Source organism: Durio zibethinus, chromosome 16 (genome assembly GCF_047325235.1).
Source record: "Durio zibethinus cultivar Kanyao isolate XHJ-2024 chromosome 16, ASM4732523v1, whole genome shotgun sequence".
Classification (NCBI taxonomy): Eukaryota; Viridiplantae; Streptophyta; class Magnoliopsida; order Malvales; family Malvaceae; genus Durio; species Durio zibethinus.
Genome location: NC_143177.1, coordinates 15,177,389 through 15,196,055, shown reverse-complemented (window position 1 = coordinate 15,196,055; position 18,667 = coordinate 15,177,389).

Below are 18,667 nucleotides of genomic sequence, written 5' to 3'. Positions count from 1 at the left end.
TCTAAGATCAGACCGGATCGAGGGTTGCGACAGTAAGATCAGCAGCACACAGAGGGGGACTCGATCGATCCTGAACTTGTGCATCCCACCCCTCTAGCCGGCTGAGCGCCCGCACACTCATTTCGTGAGTTGACTTAGGCATACAGAGTTCATTCCCAGTCTAAGCATACGGAGTTCATTCCCAGTCTAAGCATACGGAGTTCATTCCCAGTCTAAGACCAGACCAGACCAGACCAAGGGTTGCGACAGCACATGCTGGGCTCGGGCATGTGCTGGTGCCGTATTTTTCTTCATCAGGGCAACAACGTCGGAGCATCACCGGAGAACCTGACTGACGGCATTGGGGTTCCGATGATCGGGGGGCCGGGGGGTGTGCGCACATGATGTACGATGGGTGCTGGTACTTGGCCCTTATATTGGCCCCCTATCCCTCATCAAATCTTGAGAACTCACACCCCTTTAAAGAGCATTTGAGATTTTATAGGTTTGCTGCCAGTAGCCATTAAAGTGTCTGAAATGGGGACACTTTTTTCAAATGGTCACAAAATCTTTTTCACTTCGAGTTTTTAACGGATTTTTTATGTGCTTGCCAACAAAAATACAAGGATCAGGTCTAAAAAGTTTGTGGCCAAAACTCCTTCCGAAAAAATTTTAAAAAATCCCCAGCAGCAAAAAGTTTCAAAAATCGTGAAAAATAAAAAACGAGTCGTCTTGCCATGAAACTTCACATGAAGGCTTAAGGGACCATTGTATGAATTTACAAGCCATAAAAATGGTATTGGCATGCAGAAATATGAAGATGTGCCTAAACCCACCTGCCATCCTATCAATCCATGGCTTGTGCATCCTGTCTCTCTAGCCAGCGTGGTGCCCGCCCGCCCACCCGCTCGTTTCGTCAGTTGGCTCAGGCATACAGAGTTTATTCCCAGTCTAATATCGAAACGGATTGAGGGTTGTGGCAGCAAGATAGACAACATGCAAAGAGGGACCCAGCCGATCCCCGGCTTGCGCATCCTGCCCCTCTGGCCGACTGAGCGCCCACACGCTCGTTTCGTAGGTTGACTTAGGCATACGAAGTTCATTCCCAGTCTAAGCATACAAAGTTCATTCTCAGTCTATGATCGGATCGGATCGAGGGTTACGGCAGCACATGCTGGGCTCAGGCATGTGCTGGTGCCGCATTTTTCTTCATTGGGGCACCATCGCCGGAGCATCGTCGGAGAACCTGACCGGCGTAATTGGGGTTCCGGCGATCGGGGGGGCCGGGGGGTTATGCGCACATGATTTACGATGGGTGCCTGTACTTGGCCCTTATATTGGCCCCCTATCCCTCATCAAACCTCAAGATCTCACACCCCCTTAAAGAGCATTAGAGATTTTACAGGTTTGCTGCCAGTAACCATTAAAGTATCTGAAATGGGGACACTTTTTCTAAATGGTCAGAAAATCTTGTACACTTTGAGTTTCTAGCTGAATTGCTTTGTGCATGCCAACAAAAATTAAAGGATCACGTCTACCAAGTTTGGATCCAAAACTCCTTCCGAAAAAATTTTAAAAAATCCCAAACCGTAAAGTGTTTCAAAAATCGTGAAAAATAGAAAACGAGTCGTCTTGCCATGAAACTTCACGTGAAGGCTTAAGGGACCATTGTATGAATTTACAAGCCATAAAAATGGCATTGCCATGCAGAAATATGAAGATGTTCCTAAACCCACCTACCACCCTATCGATCCATGGCTTGCGCATCCCGTCTCTCTGGCCAACGTAGTGCCCGCCCGCCCGCCCGCTCGTTGCGTCGGTTGGCTTAGGCATTTGGAGTTCATTCCCAATCTAAGATCAGACCAGACTGAGGGTTTTGGCAGCACTCTATCGATAGAGTGGTAGGGGGACCCGACCCATCCCTGACTTGCGTATCCCGCCCCTCTGGTCGACTGAGCACCTGCACGCTCGTTTCGTGGGTTGGCTTAGGCATACGGAGTTCATTCCCAGTCTAAGATCGGACCGGACCAAGGGTTGCAGCAGCACATGCTGAGTTAAGGCCTGTACTGTTGTCGTATTTTTCTTCATCGAGGCACCATCGTCAGAGCATCGTCGGAGAACCAGACCGACGGCATTGGGGTTCCGACGATCGGGGGGGCCGGGGGGGTGTGCGCACATGATGTGCGATGGGTGCTGGTACTTGGCCCTTATATTGGCCCCCTATCCCTCATCAAACCTCAAGAACTCACACCCCCTTAAATAGCAATTGAGATTCTACAGATTTGCTGCCAGTAGCTATTAAAGTGTTTGAAATGGGGACACTTTTTTCAAATGGTCACAAAATCTTGTACACTTCGAGTTTTTAGTTGAATTTTTTTCTGCATGCCAAAAAAGTACAAGGATCACGTCTACCAAATTTGGGGCCAAAAGTCCTTCTGAAAAAATTTTAAAAAATCCCAAACCTAAAAAGTTTCAAAAATCGTAAAAAATAGAAAACAAGTCATCTTGCCATGAAACTTCACGTGAAGACTTAAGGGACCATTGTATGAATTTGCAAGCCATAAAAAAGGCATTGGCATGTAGAAATATGAAGATGTGCCTAAACCCACCTACCACCCTATCGATCCACGGCTTGCGCATCCAGTCTCTCTGGCCGACGTAGTTCCCGCCCGCCCGTCCGCCCGCCTGATCGTTTCGTCGGTTGGCTTAGGTGTACGGAGTTCATTCCCAATCTAAGACTGGACCGAACTCAGGGTTGTGGCAGCAAGATCGGTAGCACACAGAGGGGGACCCGATCGATCCCCGTCTTGCGCATCCCGCCCCTCTGGCCGGCTGAGCGCCCGCACGCTCGTTTTGTGGGTTGACTTAGGCATACGGAGTTCATTCCCAGTCTAAGAATACGGAGTTCATTCACAGTCTAAGATCGGATCGGACAGAGGGTTGCGACAGCACATGCTGGGCTCGGGCATGTGCTGGTGCCTCATTTTTCTTCGTCGGGGCACCATCGCCGGGGCATCGTCAGAGAACCTAACCGGTGGCATTGGGGTTCCAGTGATCGGGGGGGCCGGGGGGTGTGCGCACATGATGTGCGATGGGTGCTGGTACTTGGCCCTTATATTCGCCCCCTATCCCTCATCGATCCTCGAGAACTCACACCCCCTCAAAGAGCATTTGAGATTTTACAGGTTTGCTGCCAGTAGCCATTAACGTGTCTAAAAGGGTGACACTTTTTTCATATGGTCACAAAATCTTGTACACTTCGACTTTTTGGCTGAATTTTTTTATGCATGCCAACAAAAATACAAGGATCATGTCTAAAAAGTTTGGGGCGAAAACTCCTTCCGAAAATATTTTAAAAATCCCAAACCGTAAAAAGTTTCAAAAATCGTGAAAAATAGAAAACGAGTCGTCTTGCCATGAAACTTCATGTGAAGGCTTCAGGGACCATTGTATGAATTTACAAGCCATAAAAATGGCATTGGCATGAAGAAATATGAAGATGTGCCTAAACCCACCTACTGCCCTATCGATCCACGACTTGCGCATCCCGTCTCTCTGGCCGGCGTAGTGCCCACCCGCCCGCTAGCCCGTTCGTTTCGTCGGTTGGCTTAGGCATATGGAGTTCATTCCCAGTCTAAGATCAGACCGGAATGAGGGTTGTAGCAGCAAGATCGATAGCACATAGAGGGGGACTTGGCTGATCCCCGGCTTACGCATCCCGCCCCTCTGGTCGGCTGAGGGCCCGCACGCTCATTTTATGTGTTGACTTAGGCATACGGAGTTCATTCCTACTCTAAGCATACGGAGTTCATCCCCAGTCTAAAATCAGACCAGACCGAGGGTTGCAGCAGCCCATGCTGGGCTCGTGCATGTGCTGGTGCCGCATTTTTCTTCGGTGGGGCACCATCGCCGGAGCATCATCGGAGAACCTGACCGACGATATTGGGGTTTTGGCGATCGGGGGGGCCGGGGGGTGTGCGCACATGATGTGCGATGTGTGCTGGTACTTGGCCCTTATATTGGCCCCCTATCCCTCATCAAACCTCGAGAACTCACACCCCCTTGAAGAGCATTTGAGATTTTATAGGTTTGCTGCCAGTAGCCATTAAAGTGTCTAAAATGGGGACACTTTTTTCAAATGGTCACAAAATCTTGTACACTTTGAGTTTTTAGCTGAATTTTTTCGTGCATGCCAAGAAAAATACAAGGATCATGTTTACCAGGTTTGGGGCCAAAACTCCTTCTGAAAAAATTTTAAAAAATCCCGAACCATAAAAAGTTTCAAAAATCATGAAAAATAGAAAACGAGTCGTCTTGGCATGAAACTTCACGTGAAGGCTTAAGGGACCATTGTATGAATTTACAAGCCATAAAAATGCCATTGGCACACAGAATTATGAAGATGTGCCTAAACCCACCTACTACCTTATCGATCCACGGCTTGCGCATCCCATCTCTCTAGCCGGCGTTGTGCCCGCCCGCCCGCCCGCTTGCTCGTTTCATCAGTTGGCTTAGGTATACAGAGTTCAATCCCAGTCTAAAATCAGACCAGACTGAGGGTTGTGGCAGCAGGATTGGTAGCACACAAAGGGGGACCCGATCAATCCCCGGCTTGAGCATCCCGCCCCTCTAGCCGGCTGAGCGCCCGCGAGCTCATTTCGTGGGTTGACATAGGCATACGGAGTTCATTCCCAATCTAAGCATACGGAGTTCATTCCCAGTCTAAGATCGGACTGGACCAAGGGATGCGGCAGCACATGTTGGGCTAGGGCATGTGCTGGTGCCGCATTTTTCTTCACCGGGGCACCATTGTCGGAGCATCACCGGAGAACCTAACTGGTAGCATTGGGGTTCCGACGACCGAGGGGGCCGGGGGAGGTGTGCGCACATGATGTGTGATGGGTGCCGGTACTTGGCCCTTATATTGGCCCCTTATCCCTCATCAAACCTCTAGAACTCACACCCCTTAAAGATAATTTGAGATTTTACAGGTTTGCTACCAGTAGCCATTAAAGTGTTTGAAATGGGGACACTTTTTTCAAATGGTCACAAAATCTTGTTCACTTCGAGTTTTTAGCTAAATTTTTTTATGCATGCCAACAAAAGTACAAGGATCATGCCTAAAAAGTTTGGGGCCAAAAATCCTTCTGAAAAAATTTTAAAAAATCTCGAACCGGAAAAAGTTTCAAAAATCATGAAAAATAGAAAATGAGTCGTCTTGCCATGAAACTTCACGCGAAGGCTTGAGGGACCATTGTATGAATTTACAAGCCAAAAAAATGGCATTGGCATGCAGAAATATGAAGATGTGCCTAAACCCACTTACCACCCTATCGATCCACGGCTTGCGCATCCCGTCTCTCTGGCCGATGTAGTGCCCGCCCGCTCATTTCACTGGTTGGCTTAGGCATACGGAGTTCATTCCCAGTCTAAGATCAGACCAGACCGAGGGTTGTAGTAGCAAGATCGACAGCATGCAGAGGGGGACCCGGTCGATCCCCGGCTTGCGCATCCCGCCCCTCTGGCCGGCTGAGCACCTGCACGCTCATTTCGTAGGTTGACTTAGGCATACGGAGTTCATTCCCAGTGTAAGCATACGGAGTTCTTTCCCAGTCTAAGATCGGACCAGACCAAGGGTTGCGGCAGCGCATTCGAGATTTTACAGGTTTCCTGCCAGTGGCCATTAAAGTGTCTGAAATAGGGACACTTTTTTCAAAAGGTCACAAAATCTTATACATTTCGAGTTTTTAGCTGAATTTTTTTGTGCATGCCAACAAAAATACAAGGATCACGTCTACCAAGTTGGGTCCAAAACTCCTTTTGAAAAACTTTTAAAAAATCTCGAACCGCAGAAAGTTTCAAAAATCGTGAAAAATAGAAAAAAGTCATCTTGCCATGAAACTTCACGTGAAGGCTTAAGGGACCATTGTATGAATTTACAAGCCATAAAAATGGCATTGGCATGCAGAAATATGAAGATGTGCCTAAACCCACCTACCACCCAATCGATCCACGACATACGCATCCCGTCTCTCTGGCCAGCATAGTGCCCGCCCGCCCGCCTGCTCGTTTCGTCGGTTGGCTTAAGCATATGGAGTTCATTCCCAGTCTAAGATCAGACCGGACCGAGGGTTGCGGTAGCAAGATCGACAGCACGTAGAGGGGGACCCAGGTGACCCTTGGCTTGCGCATCCCGCCCCTCTGGCTGACTGAGCGTCTGCATACTCATTTCGTGGGTTGACTTAGGCATACGGAGTTCATTCTCAGACTAAGCATACGGAGTTCATTCCCAGTCTAAGATCAGACCGGATCGAGGGTTGCGGTACCACATACTGGGCTCGGGCATGTGCTGGTGCCGTATTTTTCTACGTCGGGGCTCCATCGTCGGAGCATCACCGGAGAACCTGACCGGTGGCATTGGGGTTCCGGCGATCGGGGGGGCCAGGGGGTGTGCGCACATGATGTGTGATTGGTGCTGGTACTTGGCCCTTATATTGGCCCCCTATCCCTCATCAAACCTCGAGAACTCACACCCCCATAAAGTGCAATTGAGATTTTACAGGTTTGCTGCCAGTAGCCATTAAAGTGTCTGAAATGCGGACACTTTTTTCAAATGGTCACAAAATCTTGTACACTTCAATTTTTTAGCTAAATTTTTTTGTGCATGCCAACAAAAATACAAGGATCACGTCTACCAAGTTTGGGGCCAAAAATCCTTCCGAAAAAATTTTAAAAAATCCCAAACCGCAAAAAGTTTCAAAAATCGTAAAAAATAAAGAATGAGTCATCTTGCCATGAAACTTCACGTGAAGGCTTAAAAGACCATTATACGAATTCACAAGCCATAAAAATGGCATTGGCACATAGAAATATGAAGATGTGCCTAAACCCATCTACCAACCTATCGATCCACGGCTTGCGCATCCCGCCTCTCTGGCTGGCGTTGAGCCCGCCTGCCCGCCCGCTCGTTTCGTCGGTTGGCTTAGGTATACAGAGTTCATTCCCAATCTAAGATCAGATCAGACTGAGGGTTGTGACAGCATACAGAGGGGGACCTGGCTGATCCTCGGCTTGCGCATCCCGCCCTTTTGGCCAGCTGAGCGCCCGCAGGCTCATTTCGTGGGTTGACTTAGGCATACAGAGTTCATTGCCAGTCTAAGCATACGGAGTTCATTCCTAGTCTAAGATCGGACCGGACCGAGGGTTGCAGCAGCACATGCTGGGCTTGGGCATGTGCTGGTGCCTCATTTTTCTTCTCCGGGGCACCACCGTTGGAGCATCGCCGAAGAACCTCACTGACGGCATTGGGGTTCCAGCAATCGGGGGGCCGGGGGGTGTGCGCACATGATGTCCGATGGGTGCTGGTACTTGGCCCTTATATTGGCACCCTATCCCTCATCAAACCTCGAGAACTCACACCCCCTTAAAGAGCATTTGAGATTTTACAGGTTTGCTGCCAGTAGCCATTAAAGTGTCTGAAATGGAGACACTTTTTTCAAATGGTCACAAAATCTTATACACACCGAGTTTTTAGCTGAATTTTTTTGTGCATGCCAAAAAAAATACAAGGATCACGTCTACCACGTTTGGGGCCAAAACTCCTCCCGAAAAAATTTTAAAAAATCCAAAATCGCAAAAAGTTTCAAAAATCATGAAAAATAAAAAACGAGTCGTCTTGCCATGAAACTTGACGTGAAGGCTTAAGGGACCATTGTATGAATTTACAAGCCATAAAAATGGCATTGCCACGCAAAAATATGAAGATGTGCCTAAACCCACCTACCACCCTATCGATCCGCGGCTTGCGCATCCCATCTCTCTGGCCGACGTAGTGCCCGCGTGCCCGCCCGCCCGCTCGTTTCGTCGGTTGGCTTAGGCATACGGAGTTCATTCCCAGTCTAAGATCAGACCAGATCGAAGGTTGCGACAGTAGGATCGGTAACACACAGAGGTGGACCCGATCGATCCTCGGCTTGAGCATCCCATCCCTCTGGCCGGCTGAGCGCTCGCACGCTCGTTTCGTGGGTTGACTTAGGCATACGGAGTTCATTCCCAGTCTAAGCAAATGGAGTTCATTCCTAGTGTAAGATCAAACCAGACTGAGGGTTGCGGCAGCACATGCTGGGCTAGGGCCATGTGCTGGTGCCACATTTTTCTTCGTCGGGGCACCATCGCAAGAGCATCGTCGGAGAACCTAACCGACGGCATTTGGGTTTCAACGATCGGGGGGCCGAGGGGTGTGCGCACATGATGTGCGATGGGTGCTGGTACTTGGCCCTTATATTGGCCCCCTATCCCTCATCAAACCTCAAGAACTCACACACCCTTAAAGAGCTTTTGAGATTTTACAGGTTTGCTGCCAGTAGCCATTAAAGTGTTTGAAATGGGGACACTTTTTTCAAATGGTCACAAAATCTTGTACACTTCGAGTTTTTAGCTGAATTTTTTTTTGCACACCAACAAAAACAAAAGGATCACGTCTACCAAGTTTCGAGACGAAACACCTTCCGAAAAAATTTTAAAAAATCCGGAGCCTCAAAAAGTTTCAAAAATCGTGAAATATAGAAAACGAGTCGTCTTGCCATGAAACTTCACGTGAAGGCTTAAGGGACCATTGTATGAATTTACAAGCCATAAAAATGGCATTGGCATGCAGAAATATGAATATGTGCCTAAACCCACCTACCACCCTATCGATCCACGACTTGCGTGTCCCGTCTCTCTGACCGGCGTAGTGCCCGCCCGCACGCTCATTTCGTCGGTTGGCTTAGGCATATAGAGTTCATTCCCAGTCTAAGATTTGACCGAATCGATGGTTACGGCAGCAGGATCGGCAGCACGTAGAGGGGGGCTCGACTGATCCTCGACTTTCACATCCCGCCCCTCTGGCCGGGTGAGCGCCCGCACACTCGTTTCGTGGGTTGACTTAGGCATACGAAGTTCATTCCCAGTCTAGGCATACGGAGTTCATTCCCAATCTAAGATCGGACTGGACCAAGGGTTACGGCAGCACATGCTGGGCTCGGGCATGTGCTGGTGCTGCATTTTTCTTCATCGGGGCACCATCATCGGAGCATCGCTGGAGAACCTGACCGACGACATTAGGGTTCTGACGATCGGGGGGTCGGGGGGTGTGCGCACATGATGTGTGATGGGTGCTGGTACTTTGCCCTTATATTGGCCCCCTATCCCTCACCAAACCTCGAGAACTCACACCCCATTAAAGAGCATTTGAGATTTTACAGGTTTGCTGCTAGTAGCCATTAAAGTGTCTCAATTGGGGACACTTTTTTCAAATGGTCACAAAATCTTGTACACTTCGAGTTTTTAGCTGAGTTTTTTTGTGCATGCCAACAAAAATACAAGGATCACGTCTACCAAGTTTGGGGCCAAAACTCCTTCCAAAAAAATTTTAAAAAATCTCGAACCGTAAAAAGTTTCAAAAATCATGAAAAATAGAAAACAAGTCGTCTTGCCATGAAACCTCACGTGAAGGCTGAAGGGACCATTGTATGAATTTACAAGTAGTAAAAATGGCATTGGCATGTAGAAATATGAAGATGTGCATAAACCCACCTACCACCCTATCAATCCACGGCTTAAGCATCCCGTTTCTCTAGTCGGCGTAGTGCCCGCCCGCCCGTCCGCTCATTTTGTCGGTTGCCTTAGGCATACAGAGGTCATTCCCAGTCTAAGATCAAACCAGACTGAGGCTTGCGGCAGCAGGATCGATAGCCCGCAGAAGGTGACCCGGCCGATCCTCGGCTTGCGCATCCCGCCCCTCTGGCCGGCTGAACGCCCACACATTCATTTCATGGGATGACTTAGGCATATGGAGTTCATTCCCAGTCTAAGCATACGGAGTTCATTCCAAGTCTAAGATCGGACCGAACCGAGGGTTGCGGCAGCACACGCTGGGCTCGGGCATGTGCTGGTGTCGCATTTTTCTTCGTCGGGGCACCATCGCCTGAGCATCACCGGAGAACCTGACCGACGGCATTGGGGTTCTGAGATCGGGGGGCTGGGTGGGTGTGCGCACATGATGTGCGATGGGTGCTGGGACTTGGCCTTTATATTGGCCCCATATCCCTCATCAAATTTTGAGAACTCACACCCCCTTAAAGAGCATTTGAGATTTTACAGGTTTGCTGCCAGTAGCCGTTAAAGTGTCTGAAATGGGGACACTTTTTTTCAAATGGTCACAAAATATTGTACACTTGGAGTTTTTAGCTGAATTGTTTTGTACATGCCAACAAAAATACAAGGATCACGTCTACCAAGTTTTGCTCCAAAACTCCTTCTGAAAAAATTTTTAAAAATCCCGAACCATAAAAAGTTTCAAAAATCATGAAAAATAGAAAACGAGTCGTCTCGCCATGAAACTTCACGTGAAGGCTTAAGGGACCATCGTATCACTTTACAAGCCATAAAAATGGCATTGGCATGTAGAAATATGAAGATGTGCCTAAGCCCACCTACCACCCTATCAATCCACGGCTTGCGCATCCCGTCTCTCTGGGCGGCATAGTGGCCGCCCGCTCGCCCGCCCGCTCATTTCGTCGGTTGGCTTAGGCATACGGAGTTCATTCCCAGTCTAAGATCAGACCGGACCAAGGGTTGTGGCAGTAGGATCGGTAGCACACAGAGGGGCACCCGGTTGATCCCTGGCTTGCGCATCCCGCCCCTCCGGCCGTCTGAGCGCCCGCACACTCGTTTCGTGGGTTGACTTAGGCATACGGAGTTCATTCCCAGTCTAAGCATACAAATTTCATTCCCAGTCTAAGATCAGACCGGATCGAGGGATGCGACAGCACATGCTGGGCTCGGGCTTATGCTGATGCCGCATTTTTCTTCACCGGGATACCATCACCGGAGAACCTGACCGGAATCGTTAGGGTTTCGACGATCGGGAGGGCCGGGGGGTGTGCACACATGATGTGCGATGGGTGCTGGTACTTGGCCCTTATATTGCCCCCTATCCCTCATCAAACCTCAAGAACTCATACCCCCTTAAAGAGCATTTGAGATTTTACAGGTTTGCTGCCAGTAGCCATTAAAGTGTCTCAAATGGGGACACTTTTTTCAAATGGTCACAAAATCTTGCACACTTCGTGTTTGTAGCTGAATTTTTTTGTGCATGCCTACAAAAATATAAGGATCACGTCTACCAATTTTGGGGCCAAAACTCCTTCTGAAAAAATTTTAGAAAATCCTGAACCGCAAAAGTTTCAAAAATTGTGAAAAATAAAAAACGAGTCGTCTTGCCATGAAACTTCACGTGAAGGCTTAAGGGACCATTGTATGAATTTGCAAGCCATAAAAATGGCATTGGCATGCAGAAATATGAAGATGTGCCTAAACCCACCTACCACCCTATCGATCCACGGCTTGCGCATTCCGTCTCTCTGGCCGGCGTAGTGCCCGCCCACCCGCACGCCCGCTAGTTTCGTCAGTTGGCTTAGGCATATGGAGTTCATTACCAGTCTAAGATCAGAGCAGACCGAGGGTTGCGGCGGCACATTATAGGCTCGGGCATGTGCTGGTGCCACAATTTTCTTCGCCGGGGCACCATCGTCGGAGCATTGCCAGAGACCTGACCGACGGCATTGGCGTTCTAACTATCAGGGGCACCAGGGGGTGTGCGCACATGATGTGCGATGGGTGCTGGTACTTGGCCCTTATATTGGCCCCCTATCCCCCATCAAACCTCGAGAACTCACACCCCCTTAAAGAGCATTTGAGATTTTACAGGTTTGCTGCCAGTAGCCATTAAAGTGTCTGAAATGGGGACACTTTTTTCAAATGGTCACAAAATCTTGTACATTTCGAGTTTTTACCTGAAATTTTTTGTGCGTGCCGACAAAAATACAAGGATCACGTCTACCAAGATTGGGGCCAAAACTCCTTTCGAAAAAATTTTAAAAAATCCCAAACCTAAAAAGTTTTGAAGATCATGAAACATAGAAAACGAGTCGTCTTGCCATGAAACTTCGCGTGAAGGCTTAAGGGACCGTTGTATGAATTTAGAAGCCATAAAAATGGCATTGGCATGCAGAAATATGAAGATGTGCCCAAACCCAGCAACCACCCTATCGATCCACGACTTGCGCATCCCAACTCTCTGGCCGGCGTAGTGCCCTTCCGCCCACCTGCCCACTCGTTTCGTCGGTTGGCTTAGGCTTACGGAGTTCATTCCCAGTCTAAGATTGAACCAGACTGAGGGTTGTGATAGTAGGATCCGCAGCACGCAGAGGGGGTCCAAACCATCCTCGGCTTGCGTATCCCGCCCCTCTTGCCGGCTAAGCGCCTACACGCTCATTTCATGGGTTGACTTAGGCATACGGAGTTCATTCCCAGTCTAACCATACGGAGTTCATTCCCAGTCTAAGATCAGATCGGACCGAGGGTTGCGGCAGCACATGCTAGGCTCAAGCATGTGCTGGTGCCGCATTTTTCTTCACCGGGGCACCATCGTCGGTGCATCGGTGAAGAACCTAACCGACGGCATTGGGGTTCTGGCGATCGGGGGTGCTGGGGGGTGTGCGCACATGATGGGCGATGGGTACTGGTACTTGGCCCATATATTGGCCCCCTATCCCTCATCAAACCTCGAGAGCTCACACCCCCTTAAAGAGCATTTGAGATTTTACAGGTTTGCTGCCAGTAGCCATTAAAGTGTCTGAAATGGGGACACTTTTTTCAAATGATCACAAAATCTTGTAAACTTCGAGTTTTTAGCTGAATTTTTTTGTGCACGCCAACAAAAGTTCAAGGATCACATCTACCAAGTTTGGGGTCAAAACTTCTTCCAAAAAATTTTTACAAAATCTCGAACCGTAAAACGTTTCGAAAATCATGAAAAATAGAAAACGAGCCGTCTTGCCATGAAACTTGACGTGAAGGCTTAAGGGACCATTGTATGAATTTACAAGCCATAAAAATGGCTTTGGCATGCAGAAATATGAAGATGTGGCTAAACCGACATACCACCCTATCGATCCACGACTTGCGCATCCCGTCTCTCTGGCCAGCGTAGTGCCCGCCTGCCCGCTCGCCCGCTCATTTCGTCAGTTGGCTTAGGCATATGGAGTTCATTCCCAGTCTAAGATAAGACTGGACTAAGGGTTGCGGCAGCAAGATCGGCAGCATGCATAGGGGTCCCGACCGATCCCCGGCTTGGGCATCCCACCCCTTTGGCCGGTTAAGCGCCCGCACGCTCATTTTGTGGGTTAACTAAGGCATACGGAGTTCATTCCTAGTCTAAGCATACGGAGTTCATTCCCAGTCTAAGAACGGACCAGACCAAGGGTTGCAGCAGCACATGTTGGGCTCGGGCATGTGCTGGTGTCGCATTTTTCTTCATCGGGGCACCATCGTCGGAGAACCTGTCCGATGGCATTGGGGTTCCGACGATCGGGGGGGCCGGGGGGGTGTGCGTGCATGACGTGCGATGGGTGCTGGTACTTGGCCCTTATATTGGCCCCCTATCCCTCATCAAACCTTGAGAACTCACACCCCCTTGAAGAGCATTTGAGATTTTACTGGTTTACTGCCAGTAGCCATTAAAGTGTCTGAACTGGGGACACTTTTTTCAAATGGTCACAAAATCTTGTACACTTCAAGTTTTTCGCTGAATTTTTTTATGCATGCCAACAAAAATACAAGGATCATCTTAAATTTTAAAATATCCTGAACCCTGAAAGGTTTCAAAAACTGTGAAAAATAGAAAATGAGTCATCTTGCCATGAAACTTCACGTGAAGGCTTAAGGGACCATTGTATGAATTTACAAGCCATAAAAATGGCATTGGCACGCAGCAATATGAAGATGTGCCTAAACCCACCTACCACCCTATCGATCCACGGCTTGCGCATCCCGCCTCTCTGGCCGGCGTAGTGCCCGTCCACCCGCCCGCCCGCTCGTTTCATCGTTTGGCTCAGTCATACAGAGTTCGTTCCCAGTCTATGATCAGACCGGACCGAGGGTCCCTGCTGTAGGATCTGCAGCACACAGAGAGTGACCCAGTCGATCCCTGACTTGCGCATCCCGCCCCTCTGGCCGGCTGAGCGCCCGCATGCTCGTTTCGTGGGTTGACTTAGGCATACGGAGTTCATTCTCAGTCTAAGCATACGGAGTTCATTCCCAGTCTAAGATCGAACTGGACCGAGGGTTGTGACAGCACATGCTGGGCTCGGGCATGTGCTGGTGCCGTATTTTTCTTCGTCGAGGCACCATCATCGGAGCATCGTCGGAGAACCTGACCGGCGGCATTGGGTTCCGACGATCGGGGGGCCGGGGGGTGTGCACACATGATGTGCGATGGGTGCTGGTACTTGGCCCTTATATTGGCCCCCTATCCCTTATCAAACCTAGAGAACTCACACCCCCTTAAAGAGCATTTGAAATTTTACAGGTTTGCTGCCAGTAGCCATTAAAGTGTCTGAAATGGGGACACTTTTTTCAAATGGTCACAAAATCTTGTACACTTCGAGTTTTTAGCTGAATTTTTTTATGCATGCCAAAAAAAATACAAGGATCACGTCTACCAAGTTGGGGCTAAAAATCCTTCCGAAAAAATTTTAAAAAAATCCTAAACCGTAAAAAGTTTTAAAAATCATGAAAAATAGAAAACGAGTCGTCTTGCCATGAAAGTTCACGTGAAGGCTTAAGGGACCATTGTATGAATTTACAAGCCATAAAAATGGCATTGGTATGTAGAAATATGAAAATGTGCCTAAACCCACCAACCACACTATCGATCAATGGCTTGCGCATCCCGTCTCTCTGGCCGGCATAGTGCCTATCCGCCCACCCGCTCGCTCATTTCGTCGGTTGGTTTAGGCATACGAAGTTCATTCCCAGTCTATGATTGGACCAAATCGAGGGTCACGGCAGTAGGATGGACAGCACGTAGAGGGGGACCCAGTCGATCCCCAACTTGCACATCCCGCCCCTCTGGCTGGCTGAGTGCCCGCATGCTCGTTTTATGGATTGACTTAGGCATACGGAGTTCATTCCCAGTTTAAGCATACGGAGTTCATTCCCAGTCTAAGATCAGACCAGACTGAGGGTTGCGACAGCACATGCTGGGCTCGAGCTTGTGCTTGTATCGTATTTTTCTTCGCTGGGGCACCATCGTCGAAGCATCATCGGAGAACCTAACCGGCGGCATTGGGGTTCCGGCGATCGGGGGGGCCGAGGGGGGTGTGCGCACATGATATGCGATGGTTGTTGGTACTTGGCCCTTATATTGGCCCCCTATCCCTTATCAAACCTCGAGAACTCACACCCTCTTAAAGAGCATTTGAAATTTTACAGGTTTGCTGCCAGTAGCCATTAAAGTGTCTGAAATGGGGACACTTTTTTTAAATGGTCACAAAATCTTGCACACTTCGAGTTTTTAGCTGACTTTTTTTTGTGCATGCCAAAAAAAATACAAGGATCACGTCTACCAAGTTTGGAACCAAAAATCCTTTCGAAAAAATTTTAAAAAATCCCGAATCCTAAAAAGTTTTTAAAATCGTGAAAAATAGAAAACGAGTCGTCTTTCTATGAAACTTCACATGAAGGCTTAAGGGACCATTGTATGAATTTACAAGGCATACAAATGGCATTGGCCCGTAGAAATATGAAGATGTGCCTAAACCCACCTACCACCCTATCGATCCACAGCTTGCGCATCCCGTCTCTCTAGTCGGTGTAGTGCCCGCCCACCCACCCGCCCGCTTGTTTCGTCGGTTAGCTTAGGCATACGGAGTTCATTCCCAGTCTAATATTGGATGGGACCGAGGGTTACGGTAGCAGGATCGATAGCACGCAGAAGGGGACCCGACCGATCCCTGACTTGCGCATCCCGCCACTCTGGCTGGCTGAGCACCCGTACGCTCGTTTCATCCGTTGGCTTAGGCATATGAAGTTATTCCAAGTCTAAGATCGGACTAGACCGAGGGTTGTACCAGCAAGATCGATAGCACACTGAGGGGGACCCGGCCGATCCACTACTTTCGCATCCTGCCCCTCTGGCCGACTGAGCACCCGTACGCTCGTTTCGTGGGTTAACTTAGGCATAGGAGTTCATTCCCAGTCTAAGATCGGACCAGAATGAGGGTTGTGGCAGCACATGCTGGGCTCGAGCATGTGCTGGTGCCGTATTTTTCTTCATCGGGGCACCATCGCCGGAGCAACGTTGGAGAACCTGACCGACGGCATTGGGGTTCTGGCAATAAGAGGGGCTGGGGTATGTGGGCACATGATGTGCGATGGGTGCTGGTACTTGGCCCTTATATTGGCCCCCTATCCCTCATCAAACCTCGAGAACTCACACCCCCTTAAAGAGCATTTGAGATTTTACAGGTTTGCTGCCAGTAGCCATTAAAGCGTCTGAAATGGGGACACTTTTTTCAAATGGTCACAAAATCTTGTACACTTCGAGTTTTTAGCTGAATTTTTTTGTGCATGCCAAAAAAAATACAAGGATCATGTCTACCAAGTTTGGGGCCAAAACCCCTTCCAAAAAAATTTTAAAAAATCCCGAGCCACAAAAAGTTTAGAAAATCGTGAAAAATAGAAAACGAGTCGTCTTGCCATGAAACTTCACGTGAAGGCTTAAGGAACCATTGTATGAAATTACAAGCCATAAAAATGGCATTGGCATGCAGAAATAAGAAGATGTCCCTAAACCCACCTACCACCCTATCGATCCACGGCTTGTGCATCCCGTCTCTCTGGCCAACGTAGTGCCCGCCCGCCCGCCCGCTCGTTTTGTCAGTAGGCTTAGGCATACGGAGTTCATTCCTAGTCTAAGATTAGATCGGACCGAGGGTTGTGGCAGCAGGATTGGCAGCACGCAGAGGGGGACCCGACCGATCCCCGGCTTGCGCATCCCGCCCCTTTGGCCGGCTGAGCGCCCGTACGCTCGTTTCGTGGGTTGACTTAGGCATATGGAGTTCATTCCCAGTCTAAGCATATGGAGTTCATTCCCAGTCTAAGATCGGACCGGACCTTGGGTTGCGGTAGCACATGCTGGGCTCGGGCATGTGCTGGTGCCGCATTTTTCTTCGTCGGGGCACCATCGTCGGAGCATCACCGGAGAATCTGACTAGAAGCATTGGGGTTCCGACGATCGGGGGGGTCGGGAGGGGTGTGCGCACATGATGTGCGATGGCTCCTGGTACTTGGCCCCTATATTGGCCCCCTATCCCCCATCAAACCTCTAGAACTCACACCCCCTTAAAAAGCATTTGAGATTTTACAGGTTTGGTGCTAGTAGCCATTAAAGTGTCTGAAATGGGGACATTTTTTTCAAATGGTCACAAAATCCTGTACACTTCGAGTTTTTGGCTGAATTTTTTTGTGCATGCCAATAAAAATACAAGGATCTTGTCTAACAAGTTTGGGGCCAAAACTCCTTTCGAAAAAATTTTAGAAAATCCCAAACCGTAAAAAGTTTCAATAATCGTGAAAAATAGAAAACGAGTCGTCTTGCCATGAAACTTCACCCGAAGGCTTAAGGGACCATTGCATGATTTTACAAGCCATGAAAATGGCATTGGCACACAGAAATATGAAGATGTGCCTAAGCCCACCTACCACCCTATCGATCCACGGCTTGCGCATCCTGTCTCTTTGGCCGGCGTAGTGCCTGCCCGTCCGCCCGCCCGCTCGTTTCATCGGTTGGCTTACACATACGGAGTTCATTCCCAGTCTAAGATCAGACCGGACTGAGGGTTGTGGTAGTAGGATCGGTAGCACACAGAGGGGGACCCGATCGATCCCCGGCTTGCACATCCCACCCCTCTGCTCGGCTGAGCGCCCGCACGCTCATTTCGTGGGTTAACTTAGGCATACGAGTTCATTCCCAGTCTAAGCATGCGGAGTTCATTCCCAGTCTAAGATCAGACCAGACTGAGGGTTGCGACAGCACAAGCTGGGCTCGGGCATGTGCTGGTGCCGTATTTTTCTTCGTCGGGGCACCAGCATCGGAGCATCATCGGAGAACCTAACTAGCAGAATTGGGGTTCCGATGATCGGGGGGGTCGGGGGTGTGCGCACATGATGTGCGTTGGGTGCTGGTACTTGGCCCTTATATTGGCTCTTTATCCCTCATCAAACCTCGAGAACTCACACCCCCTTAAAGAGCATCTGAGATTTTACAGGTTTGTTGCCAGTAGCCATTAAAGTGTCTAAAATGGGGACACTTTTTTCAAATGGTCACAAAATCTTGTACGCTTTGAGTTTTTAGCTGAATTTTTTTATGCATGCCAAAAAAAGTACAAGGATCACGTCTACCAAGTTTGGAGCCAAAAATCCTTTTGAAAAAATTTTAAAAAATCCCGAACTGTAAAAAGTTTATAAAATCGTGAAAAATAGAAAATGAGTCATCTTGCCATGAACTGCACATGAAGGCTTAAGGGACCATTGTATGAATTTACAAGCCATAAAAATGGCATTGGCATGTAGAAATATGAAGATGTGCCATAACCAACCTACCACCCTATCGATCTACGGCTTGCGCATCCCATCTCTCTGGCCAGCGTAGTGCCCGCCCACCCGTCCGCCCGCTCGTTTCGTCGGTTGGCTTAGGAATACGGAGTTCATTCCTAGTCTATGATCGGATCAGATCGAGGGTTGCGGTAGCACATGCTAGGCTCGGGCATGTGCTGGTGCCGCATTTTTCTTCGTCGGGGCA